Here is a 19,275-nt window from a genome sequence, read left to right as displayed (position 1 = left end):
TTGCTTATTTTTCAGAAGATGACTGCTGTATGTTTAATACTCTATATTTGTGTTATGGACTGCAGTTCCTGTAAATCTCAGGTATTTCTTTCTTGAATGAATGAGAAGATAAGCAATTGAATTTGAAAGATACTTTATGCAACAGAAAAGCAATTTTGTTGCTGGTCTTTTGAGGCCAAGCAGCATGTAGACATTGAATGCTAAATATATTCCTTTAATGCTGGTGCTGGGAGTTCTCCTCTCTACCTCAATTGTTTGTCTAGGCGTATACTAGATAGGCACCAAGGAGCTGCCCCGGGTTCTTAGTGTGCAGATTTATTATTTATATATATTTGCAAACTTTATCATTTAAGAAATATGTTTGAGAAGAAACACTTCGGGCTACGCACAAAGTACTGGATTGTTCTTTGTAGACCCCGGGTTGTCAAAGTGGCAAAGAGGGCAATAGCTTTTAGACAAGGGAAAGAACTAACCAAATCCAAAAGTTCTTAGAGTACAGTAATAGTATGGATTAGAATTTTTGTTTCCATGCGAAACCTTTTGAAGTTGTGTTAAATTAGTCTAGGATTTTACCCAACTCACAAAGAACCATAAGTCAACTGTGGGGAAGGTAGAACAGTAGAAGAAGTGGTGCAGACAGGGGTGAACCATGGCTTTCTGCCGCCTGAGGCAGAGAGGAAGGGGGCGGGGCCGCACAGAGGGGCAGGGGCCGAGCGGAAGGGGCGGGGCCGAGCGGAGGGGGCAGGGCTGAGCGGAGCGAGCGTCTTTAGCAGGCAGAGAGCAGGCAGGGAGAGGACCTGCTCTCTGCCTGAGCGTGAGGGGCGGCCGCTGGAGCAGTGCTGCTCCAGCGGCCTCCCCAATCCACCGCTCAGTGATGGTGACCCTAAGCCAGTCCATGACAGCTTGTCCTGGACTGGCTTAGGTCAGCAAAAATACCGCCCTCCCGTGGCCCTGGCATAGCGTCGCCTGAAGTGGCCGCTTCAGGTCGCCTCATGGGAGGTGCAGCGCTGGTTGCGGACCCAACCAGTCAGAGACAGGGACACAAATCTTGCAGCAAAAAACTGCAAAGTAAATAAACTTTTACAACAGGCACAAAAATGAGCAAAATAAAATACAGCCTTAACTTCAGGAAAAATATTGGCAAACCAAAAGCCTGCTTGTCCGAGCACTAACTAAACAGAAAATGCTAACTATACATGTGATTTACTACCAGCCACATGTAGCAATCAAAAAACATCATACTGTACACAAGGCTCTCAGTGTCAGGACAGACCCAGCCACTACCTCTCCTCCCAGGATCTGCCTTGAAGTGAAGGCTTAGCAGGCTTTTAGGGCCCAGAATGAGCCTATGACCCACACCTGGGGCTCAGGCCTACTCCAGATCCACACTGGACCACACATTAGTCAGGTATCTGGGGGAGATATAGCGGGACTCAAGCACTTTGCCTTTCACCTTCTCAGACAACGTATAGCCATATGTAAAACCTTCATCACTATGAAATATGCTAAAACACACCACCAGATAGAGTGAAGTTGTATCCATTCTGCGGTCAACTGGCTGACATTGGACATTATTTCATTATGGTTTTAAGTACCACTTATTGGCTTATGGCTAATAGATAATCCAGTCAACTTAACTACTTGCCAACTGCCCAGACCTATAAAGTCAATGGGCAGTTGCCAAGTGGTTAAGTTGCCTAGATCATAAACTCTGCAAGGATGTACGTGTATAACATTGCAGAGACAGTAGTGTGCGTTGGGCATCCCAAAGCCTCTATGATGGAACTTCTTCCAGGCTCGGCGGGATGTGATTCATCAGATATGGGAACGGCCTGGGCTGTTGTGTTCTAGAGGAACGTGATCAGCTCTACATTGTGTACTACAAGGTTGCATTCATATAATTGGGGCCAATGTATATGGACAAGTCATCAATACCATATCAGTGGGGGTCCGACACCCAACAAACCTGTTTTAGCAGCTGACACAAAATGGAACAGGAGCAGACATCTTGGTTCTCCGAGTAGTAGCCAGACCAGGTATTGTAAATGAGCTCCTATTCATTTCAATGGGCTCTAAGCAGCAGTGACTCAGTTCAGCCACTACACAGAGAACAGCGCTGTCTGCTTCCTGTTCATTCTCTGTGTATCAGTTGCTGAGAACCTCACCACAGATCTGATATTAGTGACCTTTCTTCAGGACAGGTCATCAATATTTCTAGCTGGGTAAGCCCCTTTAATCTTTTCAAAGTCTCTGTTTTCTGTGAATACAAACGTCTAGAGACTGAAAACCCATACAGACAGAATACTTTTATCAGAGAATTTGTTACAATTGAATTTCTAGTCAATCCTTGGCATTCCCTGATGGATCAATGTCTGTGTAAACTTTATATTGCTGAATTGCTTTCTTAAGGTGGCCGTACACATTCAATAGCTGCACAAAAAAATCCACTATATGTATGCTCAGTGCTAAGTATGAGTATATGTATAAAATCTCTAGAGGGAATGGGCATATACCTCCAGCAGTGGCTGCCGTATACCTACAGCAGTGGCTGCCGTATACCTACAGCAGTGGCTGCCATATACCTCCAGCAGTGGCTGCCATATACCTCCAGCAGTGGCTGCCATATACCTCCAGCAGTGGCTGCCATATACCTCCAGCAGAGGAGCCATATACCTCCAGCAGAGGAGCCATATACCTCCAGCAGTGGCTGCCATATACCTCCAGCAGTGGCTGCCATATACCTCCAGCAGTGGCTGCCATATACCTCCAGCAGTGGCTGCCATATACCTCCAGCAGTGGCTGCCATATACCTCCAGCAGAGGAGCCATATACCTCCAGCAGAGGAGCCATATACCTCCAGCAGTGGCTGCCATATACCTCTAGCAGTGGCTGCCATATACCTCCAGCAGTGGCTGCCATATACCTCTAGCAGTGGCTGCCATATACCTCCAGCAGTGGCTGCCATATACCTCCAGCAGTGGCTGCCATATACCTTCAGCAGTGGCTGCCATATACCTCCAGCAGTGGCTGCCATATACCTCCAGCAGTGGCTGCCATATACCTTCAGCAGTGGCTGCCATATACCTCCAGCAGTGGCTGCCATATACCTCCAGCAGTGGCTGCCATATACCTCCAGCAGAGGAGCCATATGCCTCCAGCAGTGGCTTCCATATACCTCCAGCAGAGGAGCCATATACCTCCAGCAGTGGCTGCCATATACCTTCAGCAGAGAAGACATATACCTCCAGCAGTGGCTGCCATATACCTCCAGCAGTGGCTGCCATATACCTTCAGCAGAGAAGACTTATACCTCCAGCAGTGGCTGCCATATACCTCCAGCAGAAGAGCCATATACCTCCAGTAGTGACTGCCATATACCCCCAGCAGTGGCTGCCATATACCCCCAGCAGTGGCTGCCATTTACCTCCAGCAGTGGCTGCCATATACCTCCAGCATGGGATCCATATACCTCCAGCAGTGGCTGCCATATACCTCCAGCAGAGGAGCCATATATCTCCAGCAGAGTTTGCCATATACCTCCAGCAGTGGCTGCCATATGCCAAAGGAGAACACCTTTAATAGATATCTTCATACTTCCATATCATGGCAACCTAAAACAGACAGTCCCTTAGATGACAACACCCGTGACATTCATTGGAAGAAACCTTGTAACGCTGTTGGTTAATTCAATCAGGCAATTGCCCCATAGAAGTCAATGGAGAGGTGACTACAAAAGGCCCTCACCACTGAGGTTTTTGAGAGTTGCAGACAATGTGGCTATTATATGAGGGACCTACACCTGTGCTGGTACGCACACATGTTCATTATGGTAATACCTTTTTACTTTGACTTTCTTCATTAAGGCCGGGACCCCACGTGGCGCAAACAGATGAGATCCTGGCTAGTCCCATCCACACATTGCAAAAAAAGTTTAGAGTGGTTATGGGTGTCAGACCCCTGTGTAATAAAGGTCTATTCTAAGGATAGGTCACCAATATTATAGTCCCATAAAAAGCCCATAACACCACAAATACTCTTACGTAACTCTAAAGTTGTAACCGGTTTTCTAGCAATTACACATAAACAATAAGGTTCGAGATTTTGGCGCTATTGTAGTAAACAAGCAAGCAAGCTCCTTCCCAATGCTACCAATTTAGAAGCTAGAATCTTAGACAAATCTTCCAAGGGAATGGGATGTAAAATATGAATGATTTCTACTTACAAAACAGATTTGGGAGTTCTCTTAAGTTCATGCAAGGAAAAATAATGACAGGGAGCAAAGAGTAGCGAGCGATCATACAACCTTAGGGAGGAAGAAACTAGTCTGATGGCGATTTCAAAGGATTTGGAAACCTGGAGAATGGGGAACATATGGCCTTGAGCGGGTTATTTCCTCTTCTGTGTCTTCACAACCCAAATTAGTTGACAAGATGTATGGGGAAGAATTAATCAGGCCTGTGTATTTAGAAAGCTCCACATATCTATAAACTAATATCCAATTCTGTCAATCAGACGCCAGCCTCAAGGGCCAGCGCAAGGCAAGAAAGACGGAGTCTTGCCAATGCACCTGCTACTTATCCCATCGCTGGACGCTGATGAGAAAAATCAGTCTCTGGCTTTATTTGCAGCACGATACACTATATAGTATATTCTGGGTTTACAATATCATATCGGAACGGTCTGTCAGGCCCTGGCAAACAGTGGAAGTCGTGCGCTCGGCAGCGGCGTATTATTTGGGTTGACGTGTAATACATAAAATATTAGCTGTTCTAACTTAAAACTACAAAAAAAACCCATAGAAGACCATTTTTTATTTTTCTGCAAACACGATGTTGTTTCTGTTCTTATTTCTTCATTAACCCAATAATGACCGGGGTATTATGGTGTTAGCTTTTTAGTTGACTGCATATTCAGACAACAATAGAAATAAGATATTAGCCAATTTATGGAAGTATTTTTTTTACTATAATAGTGGTCTTGGATATTTTTCAATATTTTTCATGTTTATTTACTTAGGCTAAATTGGGGGGATCCTCTAATGGAGTGTCGGTCCAAAGTAACGGACGTGATGTCAATGAAGAAACAATGGATACTTGATGGACCCCATTATAGCCAGGGGCCCCCACGGAGTCCGTTGTTATCTTTATTACTGTATAGATGTATACAGAATACTTTCCAAACATATGACACATCTTTGTATTCTAAAAGAGTCTATAGTCTATATGGGAAACATAGTACCCATGCACGATGTGTAACCACAGTCGGCTGTATTATTAACATCACTCCGCACAGAGAACTAAATGATCCTGCAGTGTGTCTGTGTTTCTTTCTTTTTAGTTGCTATGATTCCTAGGATTTCTCTATCTGCCATGAGCTTGTATGTGTTTCTCTCTTGTTATATACTACTGTACCATCTATGAAACTGTATCACTGAAATTTCCCCATTGTGGGACTGTTAAAGGATTATCTTAATTTAAAGAGGTTCTATCATTAGAATCCTCTTTTTCAAGACTACCACATCGGAAAGGCTATTCTTCCCCTACCTTTAGATATCTTCTCCACGCCGCCTTTCGGGTGATATTCTCGGTTTTCACCGTATGCAGTTGAGTCTCCAGACAGTACTGGGGGTGTCCCCTGTGCTGCTCACAGACTCTCCAGCGACGCCCTCCATCTTCTTCTCGCGACCACCTCTTCAACCGAAAAGGCTGACTTTGCATGTGCTGTGGCCATTTCCTGTGGCCTCCTCCGCGAGTGTCTGTTCAGCCAATCCAATCCAAGTCCAGTCATATTAATGTGACCACCTGTTAAAATCCAGAATAACCCCCTTTGGCAGAGCGGACCGCTGCAAGATGTGCAGGAAGAGAGGGGATGTTGTGATGATGTTCACTGGGATGTTGAGCCATGCCAACTCCAGTGCCGTGGCCAGATGCGCTAGGTTATGTGGTTGAGCATCCATAGCACGAACAACCAGATCAAGGTGGTCCCACAGATTCTCAATTGGGTTCAAGTCTGGGGAATTTGTTGGCCAAGGGAGTACGGTAAACTCATCCTGGTGCTCCTCGAACCACACACGTACACTGCAAGCTTTATGACACGTCGCATTGTCCTGCTGGTAGATGCCATCACTTGAAGAAAAACAATTCGTATGTAGGGGTGAACATGGTCCACAAGGATAGATGCATACTTGTGCTGATCCATCGTGCCTTCCACAATGATGAGTGCACCCAGATGGCTGATGACATGTGACTTCTGCGATTGGTTATTTAACGTTGACATCAAAAGTAGGCGGCGGTCACATTAATATGCCTGGACTGTGTAGATGGACTTTTAATAGGAGCAGAAATGTAACTTTGTGGCCACAAACCAAGAAACAATGCCGAGGTAATCATCTTTGTATGTCTATCTCATGTCAAAAACCTATGAAATTGGAGGTACCTGAGGGCCTCATAGACTCAGGGCTACTGGGTAGTGTGTAGGAGTCCTATTAGATATTCCCAATATTCCCATTATAACCAGGGAACCCCTTAATAATTCGTGACTCCGCAGACGACCACAACCATCATTATAACATCTGTCACAAAGCCGTACGTCAGGCCAAATTTTTCTAGGTCACTTGCGATGAAACTTTCGTTCTGGTAATATCTTTGTTGCCACCTCGCCGCCTTCATTCTGGTCATTGAAAGCATCACAAAGGCTGAAGATGTGTAATATTTCAGATAAATTGACAGCCTAAAATTAATCAATTGTGCGTAAGCCACTCTATACTTTGCGGCTTGAAAGCTTAGATAAAGTATCTAAATCTCATTTTAGCGTATGCACTTTACAGTGACGTGTTTGAAAAGATAATGGAGGATGAAGAGGAATTTGTGATTGTCATGATAAAATGCTTATCCGAGGCGAATATCCAGGGAAATGGCCAATCTATTCCTAGAAGCTTTCAACATTTAAATCTATCCTCCAAAATGACTTAGGGGGTTAAAGCAGAACTCTGAGGGAGGTTACATTTGCTTAATATTCAGCACTTTCTCCGATGAATTATAGCGCTCAATTCTCTTAGGTATTTCACAAACCATTTCTGTAATAGTTTTAGCTATTAAATGTAATTGAAGTTTTGTTTGTATGTTCCATTTGCACATGGTAAGCAGCGGCCATTCATTTCAGCTTCAGATTTAGCTGTAAATAGGGAAAGCTATATAAAGGGGTACGCCGCTCATTAATAGGTAGCTAGCTGTATGTGGGACGTGCAGGGGGGTTAAAATAAATCTTATAGGCAATTCAGGATATCCGAAAACTGAATGTATTTTTTGACTTAAAAAAGTTCGATGGGCGTTTCTATTGTTTAGGCTGAATGACCTAATACTTGCACATCAGAATAGAAAATATAACCAAACATGTGTCCTCATATAGAGGTAACAGCTGCATTGGGAATTGAACCCAGGACTCCAGTGCTGCAATCCTAACCACTGAGCCACCATGCTGCCCTATTTCTGATCCCACTGTTCATAATATGCACGTTTTCATGTTTGTAAGTGGGCCTATTCCCTCTCCTAACATGTCTGTTTTAATATATAATTCATATATTCAGTGGCGTAACTAGGAACGGGCCCATGGCGAACTTTTGACATGCTTCCCCCACCCACCCCGATGCTGAAGACCCCAACGAACCCCCCCGCATTCCTGCGTGCACTATTATGCCCCATAGTAGCCCCTTCACACAGTATTATCCCCATAGTGGCCCCTGCACACAGTATTATGCCACATAGTGGCCCCTGCACACAGTATTATCCCCATAGTGGCCCCTGCACACAGTATTATGCCCCATAGTGGCCCCTGCACACAGTATTATGCCCCATAGTGGCCCCTGCACACAGTATTATGCCCCATAGTGGCCCCTGCACACAGTATTATGTCCCATAGTGGCCCCTGCACACAGTATTATCCCCATAGTGGCCCCTGCACACAGTATTATACCCCATAGTTGCCCCTGCACACAGTATTATCCCCCATAGTGTCCACTGCACACAGTATTATCCCCATAGTGGCCCCTGCACACAGTATTATGTCCCATAGTGGCCCCTGCACACAGTATTATCCCCATAGTGGCCCCTGCACACAGTATTATACCCCATAGTTGCCCCTGCACACAGTATTATCCCCCATAGTGTCCACTGCACACAGTATTATCCCCATAGTGGCCCCTGCACACAGTATTATGCCCCATAGTGGCCCCTGCACACAGTATTATGTCCCATAGTGGCCCCTGCACACAGTATTATCCCCATAGTGGCCCCTGCACACAGTATTATGCCCCATAGTGGCCCCTGCACACAGTATTATGTCCCTCAGTGGCCCCTGCACACAGTATTATGTCCCATAGTGGCCCCTGCACACAGTATTATGCCCCATAGTGGCCCCTGCACACAGTATTATGCCCCATAGTAGCCCCTGCACACAGTATTATGCCCCATTGTGGACACCCATGAACAAATATTATACTCTGGGGTCTTTTCAGACCCCAGAGTATAATAATCAGAGGCCCAGGAGGGATACAAACATAAAAAAACACTATTACTTACCTATCCCTGCCTTCGCTGCACTCCCCGCTGATGTCAACCATCTTAAATGACGTCCAGGACGTCACGTGACCCTGGAGGGCCTGCATCACAATGCATGAGGACGCAGGCCCCAGTCATGTGACATCAGGGATGTCACACAAGTAGGCTCGAAGCCTGCCTGGTGTCCGGAGAAGTAAGTAACACAGGTTTTTTTTTATGTTCCCTTACCTCTCCTAGGCCTGCAATCATTATACTCAGGGGTCTGACGCCCGAGTATAATAATAGTATTTGTGGGGCCTGTGGTGTCACTTACCAATCCTGGCCCCTGCCAGGATCGGTAAGTAAATTGGATCCGTTGCCGGCTGGAGTAACTCAAGCTCAGCTGGTAATGCCCTATTAAAAAAAAAATGAAGCGGTAGCGGCTGTCGCCCGGCCCCCTAATGTCCTGCTACTGCTACTACCCCGGTAGTTAGACCCCTGCATATATTACATATTTGAGGGGTTTTCTAGGCAAACATAATACTGACTTATACTAAAGATAGATCACTCATATCAGATCTATGAGGTCGGACATGTTACACAGAATGGCGCAGACAGCGCTGTTCTCTGTGTTGCAGCAGAGCTACAAATGAATGGGAGCTGACCTGCAGTACCTGATCTGGCCACTGCACAGAGAACAGCGCTGTCTGCTTCCTGCTGCACTATCAGCTGATCGGTGAGCGTGGTAGAAGCTAAATGATCTGGTATTGATAACCTATCCCTAGGACAGATCATCAATAGCTTTAGCCTGGAAAACTCCTTTAAATAGCAATTGTTCATTTTAATGTTACTTTGTAATTCCTCGTGGAAATTTCTGAACACATTGGAAACTGATTGTTAATAGGACGAGTCCCCACAGGCTAAAACTGGTCTAATGTGTATGACCAGCTTATTACTGTCACTGATGGGTAAGGTCACAGACTACTGACACGTGGATTGGTAACGCCCAGTTGTCAATCTGTATATGAACATGTAGGGGAAATAACAGAGGAACAGCACAATGCAGTTATAAGAAAATATACTTTAGAGTTATTTCATAGGAAAAACAAGTGCTCACTAAACCTGACACACACAAAAAAAATTCCCATACCTTTTCACTTCTCTTACGTAAAGAACCTTTGCAACCTGTCAATTATACTAAATGGAGAAGACGCCTTGGGATCAGAAGTATCAGACCATATTGTATTAGGTACAACACACATCACTTCATCCATCTCTACAAACATGCTGAAGGCATAGACCAGACACTGACTTCCATCCTATATATCTCAGGTTAGGGACAATTTCTGGGATTCAAATAGGATTCTCCTTAAAGTGATACAAATATACTGTGACACTCTGTATCGCTCCTTTAGTCCACTTCCTCTCAAGACTACATTTTATGTCAATGTATCAGAGTGCTAATAATGACATTACAAGACACTTGGAAGAGATCTAATTTAGCATGTGTAAGTGATGACTTAGCTGTCATAGTCTATTTTCCATGCAAGTAAGCAATGGATTTTTGGGGCAGAAATTTGATCTCAGGTCAGGTTTTCCAAACCTATAAAGGTACAAATATAATGAAGAGATACATTGTATGGCACCAATAAACTGTTAGATGGTGATTCAAGGACCATAAAGGCCACGTTCACATCTGTGTTAGTATTCCGTCCGGGGGAGTCCACATGTTGACCTCCGGAACGGAATACCAAACGCAACTGCAAGCGGTGTGCCAGTGAAAGCACCCGGACCCCATAGACTATCATGGGGTCCACGTGCTTGCCGCCAGATCTCTGTAGGGAACATGTGGACAGGAAAGTAGTTCACAATCTAATTTCCTGCCCACATGATTTGTGCGGGCAGTGCGCAGCAAGTACACGGATCCCATTATAGTCTAAGGGGTCTGTGTGCTTTTACTGCACAGCGCTTGCAATTGCGTTTGGTATTCCGTCCCCATGTGGACTTCCCTGGATGGATTACCAATGCAGATGTGAACAAAGGGTAAGGGTATGTTCACATAGTGAAATTTGTATAAGGCCACATCTGTGTTCGGGGATTCAGTTCCCCTCTCTGCACGATATATGTGGAGCAAAAAGTCCTGCAAGCAGCATTTTTCTCTCTCCGAATTTTTCATGTGTAAACTAAGCGAAAACCACACAGACCCCATTATAGTCAATGGGGTCTGCCGGTTTCTTAAAGTAACAGCTTATTTAAGCGTATAGATTTCCATTTGGGACAAGGGGGGGGGGGGGTCCCCAAGCGCACTCATTGAACGGAAACCCGAATGCAGATGTGAATCTAGCCTAAGCTGTAAAATTCAGGTTCCAGAATTTGACGGTTAATTCTTCTGCTCGAAAAATTCAAATCAAAAGATTTTAGATTTTCGCCAGTTTCTGGTGTAGTTTATAGTGAGCCCTGCTCCACCAAGCCTTGCCCCAACACCAGGGGTGAACTTACCCCTTTCACCGCCCGAGGCGAACGACAGAAAGCGACACAAAGGGGTGGGGCTTAGCGGCGTTCGCAGGCAGAGAGCAGGCAGTGAGAGGACCTGCTCTCTGCCTGAGCGTGAGGGGAGGCCGCTGGAGCAGTGCTGCTTCAGCGGCCTCCCCAATCCTCCGCTCGGTGCTAAGCCAGTCCAGGACAGCTTGTCCTGGACTGGCTTAGGTAAGCAAAAATGCCACCCTCCCTGGGGCCCTGACATAGCGCCGCCTGAAGCGGTCGCTTCTGGTCGCCTCATGAGACGTGTGGCGCTGCCCAACACTACCACTTTTTAGAAAAGTAGTTGGTGGGAACAAATCTACCAAACATTCCATAATCTGGTGCCAAAGTCTCTGTGTGCCAAAGCTAGTGATATTTATTAAGTTGCATGCCAGAAACAGATCTTCTGGCCATTCACATAAGAAAGACATAAAGCATGGGACCAGCACTTAGAAATGATAGTCAATCTGATGACTATGAACTGGAAGCCTAGTCAATGGGTCACCAGAAATTGCATTTTTTCATTGAGCCACAGTGGAAACATGCTAACCAATTTCTAGTGGTGTCTGGGCAGTGTTAACCAGAATACTTAGTCACACCAACATCCTTCTTTTACCTTCTTCAGTAACATAATCACACTGTGGCCTCTTTTTTACAGCATGGGTTGCTGTGCAAACTGAAGGTCTCTCTGATTCCTGCAAATAACTTTGAGAACTATCTACTTCTGCTCTTTCGTCAGAATTGTTCCTCCTCTGCCTCTCACATAATTTGCTCCCCATAGCCTACATTCTGCACATGCTGCCCATATATTCCCCCTCTATCACAGTCAGGTCGCCATGCTTCCATTACCTTCCCGGGTGTTACCAGCAGCACTTTCTGCATCTTGCAGGACACATGGTGACATTGTCTTCAGTCTCAAGTCCTGGTAGGTATATAATATTATGAGCTCTGTAGTGTTTTCAGAATCAAGAGCCCTGGATACAGGTACTAGACATGAGTAATAGAAGATTTTAAAGATTATCATGCATACCTAACAAAAAATGATAGGGTGTCACAATAAGAACCTAAAAAGGGCTCCAACTGCGAAGGCTCATGTGCAGGACTTCAACGAGTCGTAGGATAGGAATTGTCAATAAAGTGGAAAGGGACAGTGACTCAAACTTGGAACTGGAACCCTTAGTGTCAGTTTACAAGGAGCAATTTCCTGCAGATTTGGGGGTGTGGGTGACATCGAGATTGGGGACTGGTTGCTTGTAGCGAGCATTGAGGTTACTGGCAGTGGCGTAACTACCGCCATAGCAGCAAAGGCAGCTGCCACAGGGCCCGGGACATTAGGGGCTCGGTGACAGCCGCTAACGCTGCTATCATTATATTCGGGGTCTTTTCGGATCCCCGAGTATAATGATTGGCGGATCGGAAGAGGTAAAAAACATAAAAAAACACTGTTACTTACCTCTCCACGATCCGTGCAGACTTCAGCCTAGTTGTCTGACATCTCATGACCCCGGCCTGCGTCCCGAGTCATGTGACGTCTGACGTAATGGAAGATCTACTACTTCGGAGGCCGACAGCGTAGGAGATGGAAGATAGGTGAGTAACAGAGTTTTTTAAAATGTTTTTCTCCCCCTGGGTCTCCGATTATTATACTCTGGGGTCTGAAAAGACCCCAGAGTATAATAATTGATTATGGGTGTCCACAGTGGGACATAATACTGTGTGCAGGGGCCGCTATGGGGGATAATAGTGTGTGGAGGGGGCCACTGAGGGGGATAATACTGTGTGGAGGGGCCACTATGGGGGATAATACTATGCGCAGGGGCCACTATGGGGGATAATACTGTGTGCAGGGGCCACTATGGGGGATAATACTGTGTGCAGGGGCCACTATGGGGGATAATACTGTGTGCAGGGGCCACTATGGGGGATAATACTGTGTGCAGGGGCCACTATGGGGGATAATACTGTGTGCAGGGGCCACTATGGGGGATAATACTGTGTGCAGGGGCCACTATGGAGGATAATACTGTGTGCAGGGGCCACTATGGGGGATAATACTGTGTGCAGGGGCCACTATGGGGGATAATACTGTGTGCAGGGGCCACTATGGGGGATAATACTGTGTGCAGGGGCCACTATGGGGGATAATACTGTGTGCAGTGGACGCTATGGGGGATAATACTGTGTGGAGGGGCCACTATGGAGGATAATACTGTGTGCAGGGGCCACTATGGGGGATAATACTGTGTGCAGGGGCCACTATGGGGGATAATACTGTGTGCAGGGGCCACTATGGGGCATAATACTGTGTGGAGGGGCCACTATGGAGGATAATACTGTGTGAAGGGGCCACTATGGGGCATAATACAGCGCGCAGGAATGCGTAGGAGGGGGTCGGTCGAGGTCTTCAGCATCGGTGTCGGTCTGGGGGGGGGCCCCCGGCCCCTCCCCCCATGTCAAAAGTTCGCCTCGGGGCCATGCCATTCCTAGTTATGCCACTGGTTACTGGTGCCGAAAGGCTTCTAATATCTTTACAGAGAGACATATAAGACACATTTTCCAGGGATGTAGCTATGGATGGTGCAAAGGTAACAATCGCTGCAGACACAGGGACCCCAAATACCTTGTACAACATAAGAAGACACTAGTATCATAGACAGCACATGGTGAGTGGGGGCCCCATGACAGATTTTGCATTGGAACCCAGGAGCATCCAATTTTGCTTCTTATAAATCTCGTCCTATAAGTAAGAAAACAAGGGCTGTGTGGACAGCTTATTGGCGCTGGAGCAGATAGCAGATCACTATGGCAGACTACACCGCACGCACGCACCTGGGAAGATTAGAATATTTTTTGGGCCACTTAATCCATTGACATATATAACACTTTATAACTGGGAAACAGCCTAACAATTTCACAGATCAAGGCACGTCTGCCCTTTCCCACTGACAGGGAAGTGGTTGCCACATGTAGAATCAGACAACCTCCTATCCGCAGTATCATTCAGCGAATTTAATTGCATTACAAGATATTTCATTACATGCCAAATCTGACTTGTCAGTTAATTCTTTCTTACTTTCCACTTTTCTTATCTGCACTTTTCTATTACACTTCTCATTGTAATTATCGCGGCTCTGACTCCTATCTCATAGAAGGGGTTCATAATAGCATTACCTTATCTAATGCATCCCTTTAGGTTTCTGAAAGCTTACTTCTCCGACTTAGGAAAACTAATAAAGTCTTTAGTCTTATACATCGGCTTTGCAATACTTGCTTAGCTGAATAGATGCCGCTGCTTTGGATCTTATCAATGTCGGATTTAGCAAGGGTTTGAACTCAGGTGTTGTTAGATGTATTCCTATAGACAGGGAAATTAACTTATATCCTGTTACATGCCTGCCATATTGTCTGATATTTGTAAGGAAGGGAAAATACAGTCCTAATGAAATGGTACAATACAATAAAGCCAGCCTGGCAATAAAAGCACTTTAACTAGACACATGCACTTTTCTATTATTGGGTTGTATATGAAAAGTGAATTTCATAAAAACGTAAGCTTTAACTGATCTGCGGCGCTGCGTTTCGGCCTGTAGATATCTGACTATTCATTTTATTTCAGTCCCTTTATCTATTATCTCTTTAGATTTGTATTGCTATTGACCTTACGGGAAAGACAAAAGCTGTGCATACGCAGAAGAGTCGATTATACCGAGGCTGCCAATATTGTTGATGAAGAGAAAGATTGGGCATGGTAAACCCAACTGTATTGGACGGCCAGATTGGAGTCGGGAAGGGGTTTTTTCCCCCTGAGATGGGGCAATTGGCATGAGCCTCATGGGGTTTTTTGCCTTCCCCTGGGGGGATTGTAGGGTTATAGGTTGGACTTGATGGACTGGTGTCTTCATCCATCCTCATCTACTATGTGACTATGTATTAATAGGAGCCATTGCCATTGCTGGCTCCAGACTTGTGTGGGCCAATGGAAGACAAAGCTTCAGTGGGCTCTGTCATCAGCAAACCTTATGTGGCAGTAGCGTCATCTTGTAAAAATCACCATTGTAGGAATTGCTGTAGGTCTGACGTACCTTCCAACCTTTGCATTGCAAAACTATGGGTACGACTTGCAGGAATAACTCAAATGCTGTGGCTTGATAACCGCGTAGCTTATAGTTGGACCATGCAGACAAGATATATAGAAATCTCATCCACAGAGCTGTTATTGTAGACGCCAGCCGGTTAGCTGTTGGCAAGTTTGGACCATAGCAGTATAATGGCCTCCTTAATGCCCCCCACTCGATATAATTGCCATCATATCACTCCCCAAAATAATGGCCTCTTTAAACATCCTACTCAGTATAATGACCCCTACCTCACTACACACAGTTCCTTTTTGCCCCATACACAGTATAATGACCTTGTTTTGCCCCTGCATACAGTAAAATGACCCCTATTGTCCTTACAGACTGTATAACGGTCCCATGTTGCCCCATATATGATATAACTGCCTTTTGCCTCCACATACCATATAATAACCCATTTTTATCTCATAGACAGTTCAAGGGTCCCATTTTTACCCCCACACAGTATAAGGCTGCATAGTTCAGCTGTTCCCAGCCCATCTGACTTTCCCCGGCTTCCTTACTCACTTGGTCATTAGTACCAACTATGCCATATTTACAATTAGGGGGTGCCGGCCACAACCAAGCAAGGGTGATCTGGTTAATACAAAGTACATATTACTACAATTGTTCCTCCCTTTTCATGTATTGGCATTTCTTCATGTGTTGGCTGCAGCCCTAGACGGATGAATGAAGATATGTGATCAGACATTTGTCACACACCAATACATGCTGCCATTTACATCATTGTCAGGTCTTTTCTTATAATGGCCTAGAGTCAGCCATGTATGGTGCACAATCACAGTTCTCTTTGCCACCTCCATTCCCCCAAGATTTCTGCAGACCTTGTCCTCCTGTTGGGTTTGCCTCCACCCCTGCCTGTCCCACTAGATCCTCTTGCCCCATCTGTAAGAACTTAATCTTGGCCTATTATCTGACGCTCTAGAAGGTGGTACATCTGCCCTTATTGTCATCTGCTTGCAAACTAACTGTGCGCTTCTCTATAGGTCACACAAAATCCTGTTCTTGCCTATCCTCACTGAGCCCCAAAACCTGCTTGATTGCTGAGACCCATTGGATCACAGCCCTATAATGAGCGGGAGGTGGGCTTACCCACTATATGGTGGTCCCATTCATTGAATAGACAAGTGTTCCAGTTCTCTGCATAGTGGCTGACCCAAAGTCTAAAAATGCTGCAGCCCCATTATGTTCAGGATTGCTGCTGTTGGTACCATCATAAAGGGACAACATATTGTATCAATATTGTATTTCTAAAGGTTGTAAACTTAGTGGCTAGTTGGCTAGTAGTCTGGTGAGATGCCAACATGTGTCATACACTTCATTGGTCATAGATGGATTATCGTTATATTTTGCTATTTTTTAGTCCCTTTAAATGTATGCAGGTGGTGTCTGGTGTAGTTTTAGATGTGAGAGCGAGCGCAATGCTCAGAGATTACGATATAAATGTGATTTTCAGCTGGAGGGTTCTATCACTCCTGGAAGAGCACATTTTATAAACTGGAATGAAATTCAACGCTGCCAAAGAAAATGTGTGCGCTCCACTCTGATGAGCAGTCGTCGTCCTCAATTCACTGCAACAATTATATCTGCATAAACAAACAGAAAGAAACATTGTAGCTTTCCCGTTCAGTTACATCCTGGAGTAACTTTATTACCAATGTCTAATGTATTATCACCACATTCTACTCCAAAAGGATAAACATGAAACATTTTACAAAGGAATTATTAACTATTTTTTGTTAGAATATTTGTCTATTTACTAAAGCCCTTATTACTCCGCGATGGGTTTGGGCAGGACAAGCGTCGGTTGTCAATGAACCTTCCTCTGCATTCAGAGTGTGGCTCACAGTCTTGCATCTTTTATGATGCTCATTTGTTGCTCATCAGTCTTGCCACTAGGATGAAAGTGTAGAAGGTCAAGAGGTGGAAGGGTTATGTCCTATACATAATTGGGTCTACACCTGGACAATAAATTAGATTGGAGGATGAACACTGAAAAGGTATACAAGAAGAGAGCCAGTAGGCGATTCGGTCGTTCAAGGTGTGCGGTGATTTGTTAGAATCTTCTATCAACCTGTGACTGCTGGGGTCCTTTTCTATGGGCAAGGATGGATGTTATGTTAAAAAGATGGATAAATTGATTACAGGGCTAGCTCTGTGGTGGGCCATTGGCCGGACTGCTGGAAGGTCTGTCTGTAGCAGAGGACTTAAAGGGATACTACCATTAGCCTTTTACATGTGCCTTTGGTTCCCGATGCAATCATGGCTGACGCCCAGCGTGTATAAAACATGTCAGATGACTGATTCATTCTCAGAACTGGCTTTAGAGCAAAAATATGATTAATAATGTGTCTGTGCATTATGTTGTCGCCTTATGTCAATGCACATCATTTTATAATATCTGGCAGATAATACAGGAATGTTAATATTGCTGAACTATTTTGCAGGAAATGTGTTTATACAGTAACATAGTCATGACTCTCCCTCCCATGCTTTCATTGAAAAGGACCAAATGTAAAGTAACATAACGCGGCAAATACCACTGACCATGGGCGATCACCCCTCAGAACAAAGGGATTGCACAAGTTGGAATTCAACAACGCAATCTTCCAAGAAATTTGGAAGAGCCCCGTACACATTTCTCGATTTACCCATCACCTGAAATTGGTGGATTTGGCCGACATTAAAGGGGTTGTCCAGTAATTGGACAAATCCCAGAGTAGGCCCGGGGAAGGCGTAACATAATCTGTCCCCAGTGCTCCGATCTCAGATGCCCATTTGGGCACGTGCCATACCCTCATCGACAGAATTCCTGAGTTGCACTGGTGATGTATGTGAGTGACGTCACCAGGTCTTTTCCAGTCACCGCCGCCAGGACATCAGTGGTGGAGACTGTAGCGCTGGAGGCAGGTGAGTATGATCACTTTCATTATGTTCCAACTTTTTTATGTTCCAACTTTTTTCATGTTACTGGACAACTCCTTTAAACTTAAGGTGCATGACAGTATTGACCTTATTGAAAATATATGGATGTGTATGTGGTTATTGAGAGGTAGTTCACACTGAGTTTTTTGGCAGTGGATTCTGACACGGAATCTGTCTCAAAATACGCCTGCAAAAATGGCTCCCATTGCTTTCAATGGGAGCCGTTCGATTCTTTTTTCCGCTAGCTAGTACTGGAAAAAAGAAGCGACATCTATCTTACCGCAGATTCCGTGGCTGAATCAGCCGCTGCGTCCGTGGCTCGAGACACGCTCCAGTGTAGGCCCATTCATTTGGGCCTACACAGGAGCGGGATGACGCAACGGAATGCAACGGAATGCATCAGCATTCCATCACGGCGCGGAATGTTCACCCGGCAGAAAAGGTTTCCGTGACTTTTTCCCCCCGTGGGAACATACCCTAAGGTATCTACGGTATACTTTTATGTCTTCCTTTACTTACGAGACACATATCATAGACTATTCCCAGTGAAACCAATAAATACAAACTCTCACTACACAATGATCCACCTGCAAGCTACCACTAACAACAGGTCTTCTAGAAGGGTCATGTGACCACTAATGCCCTGACGGCTTCCATTACTTCTGGCCTGAAAAAAAATGGATTCTGCATCACAAATTGTCAATAAGGTAAGAAGCTTTTCTGAGAAGCATCTCTGCTTTTAATGCACAATGTCTCTTATTTTCTATTATAACCAAATCACTTTGTGTCTTCTAAGTGCACATTGATTTAAAATGTAAATATGTAGCATCTACACGAGAGCCCGCGCTGCAATACAAGCCGTACCCAAAGGGGAAATTAGCCAGTCAAACTGAACCAGTTTATGGACCTCTGCCAGGGACTTATTAGACTGTATTTATTGCAGACCTGGATACACTGCCAGAGAACAACAGCTCCTGGAGGTCTCGGGATACGGCGAGCGAAACCAGGCGTTCTATTTAAAAAGCAAATACGGCCGCCTTACATTTTAGCTCCTACATGAGCCTAATATGCTCTGCTGAGCTCAGTACGTAGTTGGGCAAAGCTGACTAATGAACCCAGTCAACATGTTTGTACAGGAGACAAATTTAGCTGCTTTGATT

This window comes from Leptodactylus fuscus, chromosome 9 (assembly GCF_031893055.1).
Source record: "Leptodactylus fuscus isolate aLepFus1 chromosome 9, aLepFus1.hap2, whole genome shotgun sequence".
Classification (NCBI taxonomy): Eukaryota; Metazoa; Chordata; class Amphibia; order Anura; family Leptodactylidae; genus Leptodactylus; species Leptodactylus fuscus.
This window is presented reverse-complemented; position numbering follows the sequence as displayed.